Source organism: Telopea speciosissima, chromosome 10 (genome assembly GCF_018873765.1).
Source record: "Telopea speciosissima isolate NSW1024214 ecotype Mountain lineage chromosome 10, Tspe_v1, whole genome shotgun sequence".
In the NCBI taxonomy this organism is placed as follows: Eukaryota; Viridiplantae; Streptophyta; class Magnoliopsida; order Proteales; family Proteaceae; genus Telopea; species Telopea speciosissima.
Window position 1 is genome coordinate 58088528 of NC_057925.1, and position 8936 is coordinate 58097463.

Consider the following 8936-nt stretch of genomic DNA (forward strand, 5'->3'; position numbering starts at 1 on the left):
GAGAACAAAAAACAGTAGATTATTACCTATAGAAATGGTAAAATCCAACATCTTCCCCCTTCACCACAAACCAATGGCCTTCCACCAGACCCCTCCAACACCAAGCCAGATGATAATGTTGACGACAGAGATGAGGAACCCATAACCCCACCACTTGGCCAGTGGCACATAGTTGGCACCATAGAATACCGGAGCTGATCCAATCCCATAGTGAGTTAGGCCACCCATGAGGTTGGAGAGAAAGGCTAACACCATGGCCCCAAAAAGTGGTGGAGCGCCAAGGGCACTTGCCACAGATAAGAAGGCCGTGAACATCGCACCAATGTGAGCAGCCCCACTAGCAAAGATGTAGTGAGAATAGAAGTAGAGAAGAACCAGAATGCCAAATGAGAGCTGCCATGACAGACCAAGTCCTCCCACGAACTGGAAAAAGAGCAGATCGTTAGTTGCTGGGTACTGCTTCAGGTTAAACGTGAATAAAGAAACAATTTGAATCATATTTCTACCTTAACATTCCAAAACCGCTTCAATACCACAAGTTGATAATACTGACATTGATATTCTTAGAAAGGGGGAACAATTAGGTAGAGTATGTCACAATATGACATTTATAAGATATGCACTCCAATAGGACAAAAAATTATGATACAACAACAACAACAAACTCAACCTTATCCCAACTTAATGGGGTTGGCTACATGGATCTAAACTAAACAAAGTAGGAAAACTGAGGTCTAAACAAAAAAGGGAGTGAAGAGATGGAAAACAATAGGACAAACAATTATGATATAGACTAATATGTATTCAGTAAGATGAGTCATGCCTAATTATTTATAAAATCTTCCACTGGATAAAAATTCATCATGTTTTAAAATATGCCGGATCATTTTTTATTATTTTTTTTCAAATACTGAATAATTTTGTAACAGGTTATTCTTCAAATTCCACAAGGAGCATAGCAACCATCTATGTACCAAAGCAGTCCACAGAGCTAGGCAATAGAATGCTAGAATGTAACACAGACATAAGAAAATCCTCTTTCCGGACATATATTTAAGAAAAAATCCAAACCACTTGATGCCTAAATACCCAATCTGCAGATGTGTAGAGCTGATGCAAACTTGAGCAATGTTAAATGTGGTACATTCATAGGACCTCCTCTAAATTTCTTTCCATCAATTAGGAAATTAAGTCATTTTCACTTTTCAGTAATAAATTACTCATTAATACTAATGATAAAACTTATGGTGCTGTCTCACTTTAAACTAATTCCAACTATTTTAAAACCCCAATACTTGATTTCCATTAGAAAGTAGTGGGCGAGCCTTGGCGCAATGGTTAAGTTGCACTATTGCAACCATCAGATTGCGGGTTCAAAACATGGAAACAGCCTCTCCAAGAAGTAGGGGTAAGACTGGGTACATTTGCCCCTCCCAGACCCTGCAGTAGCAGGAGCCTCATGCACTGGGACGCTCTTTTATAACTTCAGACTCAATATCACTTCAGAACAAAAATTGGTATCAGAAAGCTCTTCTTGAGATCTTTCTAATTGTAGCCACATTAAAAATTTTCTAAGTGGAACTACTAGAACCATTATCTTAGTTATAATTTTGAAAAAAGTAACTTAACAACCTACATTTTGGTCTTTTCTGAGCTGTTAGGGAGAGAGGGGAAGCAAACCATTTAACAGGACCTTTTAGACTCATCCTAACAACTTAGTATGAAAAGACTTATTTAAAATCCAGATTGAAAATTACTGACACAGTTAATTTTAATTTTAATTTAAAATCATTGTATTTAATTAGTTTTACTAATTCTCCCCCTGACATCAAATCATTACTGACATCCTTGTTTCCATGCAAGATGCCATGACAGATGTACCTTAAGTGTTTTGTACAACCTAAGCTGACTGAAACCATATGTAAGCTTGAGGTTGTATAATATTCAAAACAATAAATTTTCCAGAAATAATTACAGTTAGAGATTTGGTCAAGCTGTTTATCTTTGGGTGCTTTAAACCATTGACACCCTGCTAATCATCCAAAGCAGATATAGCACCATAGCAGCCTCTGAAACAAGAAAATGAATAATGAAAATTCAAATTTCTTCTCAGAAAGTTGAAAAGATGACAGACCTTAACTACAGTCTGGCTGAACCAGGAGATGAGACCATATTTGTTCAAATAGCCAGCCATTGCAATGAGTGCAGCAAACCACGTTAGGGTATCCCAGGCAACCGCTTCCGCTAAGCATTCCTTCCATGTCACGACTCCCGTTATGAGAAGTACAGATAACCCAAGAATAGCAGCAATGACAGCATCCACATTCAACACTCCTCCAAAGATCCAGAGCCCCACCTGAACAAAGAGATCCAGAAAATCAGTAAACTATTATGGTTATGATTCACAACAAAATCACTCCAGGTTCTCTGAGCATGTATAATCACTGTATGCACATCATACCATACTTTGTGCATGTGTGCTTTTTCAGGCCCTGAATGCCAATGTGCATAGATATGTCTACCCTCAGGCATTCTTTTATCTGCCTATCAGATTCTGTGGCACAAAAAAAAAACATACCTCAAATCAAATTGCATTTGAATGTCACTGTCCTAAAACATATGGTAGCAGAGAACCAGAAAATAAGGCTATTTATTCAGGAAAGGATTCAGAGCTCGTATCTTTACTTGCTAACCTGATAAAGGATAACTGTTCATGAACCTTAAGAACATCTTAAGAATATTCTCTATGGTTAGACATGCATAGTACTGTAAGAATAGTTTCACTTTTTCAAACCTCTACTGACAGAGAGGCGGAGACAAATAAAACAGAGATTTACCAGATCCAACAAATTTTCGGGCTCTGGCTTGATGTGGACTTGGAAGTTATTATATTTATATTTCTTAACTAAGCTACCTTGCATGTTTTATCACCTGTACCTTAATTAGCATGTGCATCTCAAGAAATGAAGTCTAGGTGCGGCAGGTTCCACTGCATCATATGTTCTGTGGAGACTGGAGAAGGAACATTCTTTTGATTCTTGTAAACAGAATTTCTTGATATGAAAGCAGACCACAAGGAATAGATATCATATACAAATTGAATATATTGTTAAAAAGAAAGGGAAGGGAACACCATTACACTACCACATGCATAAAAAACTAGCAACAAGTAATCTCCTCCACCATATCTTGTTTGGAGAAGAAATCATAATACAACTCTTCTGTAGTATCCCTGTTATTCAATGTTTTTATTGAGAGAACAAAAAGGTGTGATTATAATAGGGTAGTAACCACTATATTTTCTAATGACACTGATCTCAAAGGCACTATCCAAAATGTCAGAGAGTTTTAGCATCCAGATGTTCAGCCTAATGGCCAAAGAACAAGCCTCTAATGAAATATGTGAATTTTGAAGACGAGCTGGAAAGCACTGAAAAACCAACGAATGGTAACAGTAGAGTCACCCTTCACTGATCCCTCATACATGAAGGAAAGATAGATAGGTTCACAGACTGATGTATTCCCCCATTCTAAAGTCATTGGGTATACAACATGTTATACGGATTCATTAAACTGCCAGCTGTACTGTAAGGTTGCAAACAACTCCATCCATTAAATTCATGAAATTCATTTTCCATGAATTTACATCATCTATTATATTAGGTTCTGGCACATTATTTCCTATCTTTAAGACCAGAAACCATACAAAGGAACACCTTTAAATGTACTCGCCAAGGAGTTTTTAGGCTTAAGGCTTTCCTTATATTCACATGGACCCCAATTTATCTACAGTACCTAACTCAAAGTACTGTACATTAAGTATATCTAGTCTGATTTGTTATTAGTCATTGGATGTGGTTATTCCACAACTAATGAACTTTTTGAAAAGACATGTTGGAAAAAGAATCAATCATTGAATTGGCTTTTTGTAAAGCCATATGGCATCTTCATTGCCTACCATCTTTCGAAGATGCCTCTCAGCTCTTCTCAAAGTTGTAATTTCAGCGCCCATTCTAAAAACCCAAAAACTAAATGTTATACAGAAAAGTGATAAGAAGAACAAGGAAAATAATGGTAAATATTTATGGAATCAGACCAGTAACATTTTTTTATGAAAACAGGAAAACAGTCTTAGAAAATAACCAAAAAGAAAGGCAAAGATTCAACCAGCAACTGTACATACAAAAAATTAATTTCCAAGGTGTCCCCCAGTTACGATACGACTACAAACGCTGCATGTCAAGTATCATTCTCTGAGATGTGCTATAATCTACAGCCAATTAATCATATAAACCATTGCTGCAAATTCAAGTTTTTTCACAATCCAACCTCATATCAGATGAAACAGAATTGAAGTAAATTTAGTGATAGGAACATTTTACTCTCCCTTTTTTTTTTTTTTTTTTTTTTTTTTTTGGGGGGGGGGGGTTCTCTGGGCATTCTAGTGTAACATTGGGACCCAAAATTAGGATTATTCTGCTTGCGAGAATGCAAGTATGTGTCATAGTCTCATAGATGACAGAGTTTTACTTAAGCTCTAAATTGGCATCTACATAGCCAGGACCACGGTGCAAATACATTATAAATGAAAGCCACAAAAATAAGTTCAGGTTATAAGTTGATGATTATACTTGATTCCTAAGTTGAAGGGCAATTCTTTGCCAACAATAGTTCTACTGGAGACTCATCACAAAATGCAAAGTGACAGAAGAGAATAATTCAAAGTCAATAAGGTAGGCAGTTTCCTAGCAGTTTCACAAGAAAATAATTTTCAGAGTTCATCTAATTAAAAAAAGAGTGGAAAGAAAAGATTACAAGCAAAGCAAAGCAGTATAGAAAACGAAAGAGCAAGCACATAAGGGATTCATACCGTAAGAAGCAGAGTAGCTGCCATGATGATTTCATTCTTGGTCATTGGTCCCATCTTCTGCAACTTTTCTTTTGCAAATTTTGGGGCATCAGGACTGCTCTTCACTGTGGGTAGATAAATGACATACAAAAGCAACAGGACAACAATCAAAGACACCAGACCTGGCACAATAGCTGCTCTGGCCCAATCTGTCCAACCAATAGTCTGTTTGATCGTGTTATACGTAACATTTGCACTCAGTGGATTCGCCGCCATAGCAGTCAGAAACATTGATGAAGAAATCCCGGATGTCTGAAAGCAAGTAAGCATCAACCAAGAACCCAACCGGTGTTCGGTCCCATCGCCAGCATTACTACCACAGGCAACACAAAGGGACTTAACTAGTGGGAGGAAAATCCCACCCGCTCTAGCAGACACCGAAGGAATAGCAGGAGCGAGTAGTGCCTCGCTGAAAACTAAACTGTAACCTAATCCTAAAGAAGAGCTACCAAAAAGAGACACAAACTGGTATGCAATACGGTTACCAAGCCCCGTCTTTATAAATCCTCGAGCAAAGAAGAAAGCCAGAGCTATAAGCCATGGAATCGGATCACCAAAGGCCGAGAAAGCAGCAGCAAAAGTTAGCGTCTTAGTGAGTACACAGGCGCCCAATCCCATCAAAGCAACAGCACCGAGAGGCAACGGTTGTGTGATGATACCGACAATGGTAGCAAGGAAGATAGCGAGCAACTGCCAAGCATTTCTCGAAACACCGGATGGTACCGGGACGAACCATAGGATTACTCCAATCGCAATTGAAACCATTAATGGCTTCAGCGAAGCTCCCTGCCATGGCTGCGACGAAGGTACAACCGCAGCAGAAGAAGCCGAAGCTCGAACAGTAAATGTACGTTGCGAGAGCAAATTAGCACAATTCGGAGTCTTCGGGGAGAGATTCGAAGGAAGAACGCTCAGGAAAGGATTCCTCAACGAATGAGTGGGCGAGCCCGATCCAATCTTGATGCGAGAGAAGCTCGGATCTGCTCGTGGATTGAAGTTTTACAGGTGATGACGCTGTTGTAGAGGGGGATCTGCGACTTGAACGTGAGCGAAATCCTAAGTTGCAGGAAGAAAGCGCAAGGGACGCCATTAGTGGCGCAACTCGAGCTTCGCAGTTCAGATTTCAAAGAAGAGCATTGGAGCGAGAAACTCAGAATATAACAAAATAAGAATCAAATCCTTCCAAAAGAATGCGAGATGGGATTTGGAGTTTGGACCGTCAGTTCCTGATCAGACAGCTATCACGGCTCGGAATATACGATTTGTCGTTAAAATCGGACAGAAGTCTGACAGAAGAACTAAGAACCACCGGCCGTGGTTGGATTTTGCGGGGCTATCACTAACATTCGCCCAATGACAACGTATCCTCTTGGAATCAATTCAACCGTTGATGTTGAATCGAATGGCGCTTGGCGAGAGACAACAAGTCATCTAATTACAAAAATATCCTCAAATTATTAAGGGATGGGGATGCGTCCCAAGGTGGTTTGAACTCATGACCTTTAATTTGAGGAATTTGTCTTTTGTTAACTGAGCTGACCCCTTGGGATAAAATAAGAAAAATTTAATTAAAAAAAAAATATGCGAGACTAACACATGGCATCGTTGGATATTAGTTCAAGGATATTGAAATCCACTGATCAATTGAAAAAAAATAAAAAAAAATCGACCGATCAAATTTGGTATTGGTTTTGGTTTTTATAAACCGTTAGACCAAAAGACCAAATCCTAGCCCAATCCTAGGTTATGAAGGTCCGGCCAAGGTTTAGTCAAACCCGACTTAGGGTGTCAATGCAGCCCGCACCGCACCCGACACCCGGCCATTTAAAGACCGAACCACCGAAAAACGACGGCTTCCCACCCGCAAACGTCTCGTGCAAGGGCTCGACTGAGCCCGACCCTTTGCCTGCTAACCCACTCCCAAGCCCGTATTTAAATTCCAAACGTAAACACGTTCCAACCAATCCTAACAAGTAACAAGTAATTAACCTCCTAAATGACTAACCATTAATCCTAATTATTACCAAAAAACATTAACCAACTAACCTTCCAAATTCCATCTCTTTTTTTTTTTTTTTCTATTCAATCTCACAAAATCAAAATTTCAGTCTTTGAGTCTCACACAGTCACACGGCAAAATTGCACTTTTTTCCTTTTTTCTATTCAGTCTTGCAAAATCAAAATTTTAGTCTTGGAATCTCACAGAGTCACACGGCAAAGGGTGAAAAGAAGAAGAAGAAAGGCAGGACAGAAGAAGAAAGAACGGGAAAGGTAATAACTAATCATGACTCTATTATTTTTATAAAATCTATTATTCTATTAGATCGTTTTGTCATCTATTCTAGTTCTTTCACTTTTTAGTTTTTATCTTCATCTCTCTGACTCTCTCCCACATGGTTCTAAATGCTACACTGCCTATATCTGTGATCCATCATATGCTACACCACATGGTTTATATTTTGTTACTTTTGACGTTATAGTTTGTGGACATGGGACAAGGAAATGGGACATGAGACTTTCCTACATTACTTTTATATTTTGTTACCTTTTTTATTTTAAATAGACATGGGACATGGGACGTTATAGTTGTGGACATGGGAAATGGGACTGATATTACTTTTTACACGTTTAGTGCCCGTTAGGTCCGTAGAGTTAAATATTTAGCCACGAGCCCGTGACCCGCTACCTTGAATAAGGCTGTCCCGATAGACCGAACACCGACACCAAAATTAAAAAGACATGTCCGCCCAAGGCCTATAAAATTTAGCTCAAACCCGACCTACCCGACCTGATTGACTTCCAATAATAGATTGGCTGGGCATTGAAACATATAATTGATGGGCCTTAGTTGAGTACAAATATTACCTTAAGAGGGCCCAATAAGAGTTTCTAACATATAATCTATGAAGAAAGAACGCTACGGCAAGGCGTGGCGACCACGCCTAGACACATAACTGTCTTGGGGCGTTTGAAAATAACCACCTTGCCCCCATGTAAAGCCGGAAATTCCAAGCACCCCAATGCGGTTATGTGTCACGACCGGGTAGTGTTCTATTCCCCATAATATATACAAGGTCGGATTGGGTAGGGCGGGGCTCAACCCGAGGCTTCGACCCAGGCCCAGCTCAGCCCAACCCGACCAGGGCTAAGGAATTGGCAAACCCAGTCTGATCCTGTTTAAGCCCAGGCTCGGCATTGTCTGGGCTTAGGGCGGGCTCGGGCTGGCAGGGTTTTTTCGACACCCATAGTTTGCATCGACTGACTGAAACCTATTTGGACTGAAATCCAATATGTTCAAAAATTTCCCATGTGTCATCCTCTGTCCATCTTCTTTGAAAAAGATTCATTTGCCCTCTTGTGTCCAACCCTGTGATTGATGTATGTCCCTACGTAATCAAAAACTGGCGGCATACCTAACCCTTTCCCTTTTTAAACTTTTTTTTTTATTAAAAAGAGAATGGCTGGTGGACTAGAGAAGAGATAGTGTGGCCTGGTGCTCCATACTACAAAATGAAATAAAACTCAGGACCAAGTGTCAAAAATACCGAAAATTTGAGAAAGTTACAATGTGGAAATCTCTCAAGAACACCCAAAACGCATTGTTTCTCTCTTCTCACAACCCTAACACGAACCCCCCCCCCCCCCCAATCGACTTCTTTACAACAAGACAGGTAAAGAATATATGTACTCCTCCATTAGGTCGAAAAGGTCCCCTTCGAATCGGATCAATCTTCGAAATGGGTACAAGAATTCAAGACACATATCAAATTTTTTTTTGGCCTCTAGCATTATCATGCTGAACCTTGAATACAACCAATGATGCCAAACTTTCATAGTCTTTGGGTATGGTGCATTCAACCTGAAATCAATTTGAATGGAGCATAATCAGAAGAAAAAAAGACCAGAAGCAGCAATTAATTATACTAATATAGTAGTATAGAATGTTAGTGAAAGCACTGCAGCAAGCTACAGACCATTCTTTATATTGATTAAAATGCCTCTTTCCTAAAAAGATAATAGCCATATG

At 39.4% G+C, this 8936-nt stretch overlaps 1 pseudogene; it reads right to left on the reverse strand.

Moving 5' to 3' along the window:
• LOC122642391 lies at positions 1 to 6253 on the reverse strand (annotated as a pseudogene).
• Positions 6254 to 8936: the final 2683 nt, after the last annotated feature.